The following is a 541-nucleotide window of genomic DNA, read 5'->3' on the forward strand; positions in this document are numbered from 1 at the left end:
TTAGATACAATTTACAATCCTGTCATCCTTGTCCACATCCATTTTAAACTCAGTTTTTTTAAACTTCATTTTATACAGACGATATACTTCATTACCATTTTTTTTTAACATAGTTTCAGGTTTGGCTTTCATGTACATATCTGTGATGAGAAATTCCTGACATATAATTATACAATACTCAAGTGAAGAGTCTTTGTCTCTCTCTTTATTCTTGGAAGACAATAGAAAAATACCTCAAAGTACCAACAGAGATAAAGATAATTTCAACAATGACATCTTTAATTGTTTTACATGTTAATTATAGTATCTGATGTTCTTCATCCTTGGGAGTTATGTACGTGACGTCGACCAAAGAAAGAGTCAAACAGCGCTTTAGTTTACGGAACGCTTTAATGCCCAACATGTCTGTACACATTTGGAAGGTTACAGAATTTGTAACTGAGAATATGCTTTCAAGTAACATTAACTAATATAAAATCAGCTATGTTAAATGAAGCCAACTGAAGAAGGTGCTTTCATATAAATACATATAGAATATATT

This window comes from Penaeus monodon, chromosome 21 (assembly GCF_015228065.2).
Source record: "Penaeus monodon isolate SGIC_2016 chromosome 21, NSTDA_Pmon_1, whole genome shotgun sequence".
Lineage (NCBI taxonomy): Eukaryota > Metazoa > Arthropoda > Malacostraca > Decapoda > Penaeidae > Penaeus > Penaeus monodon.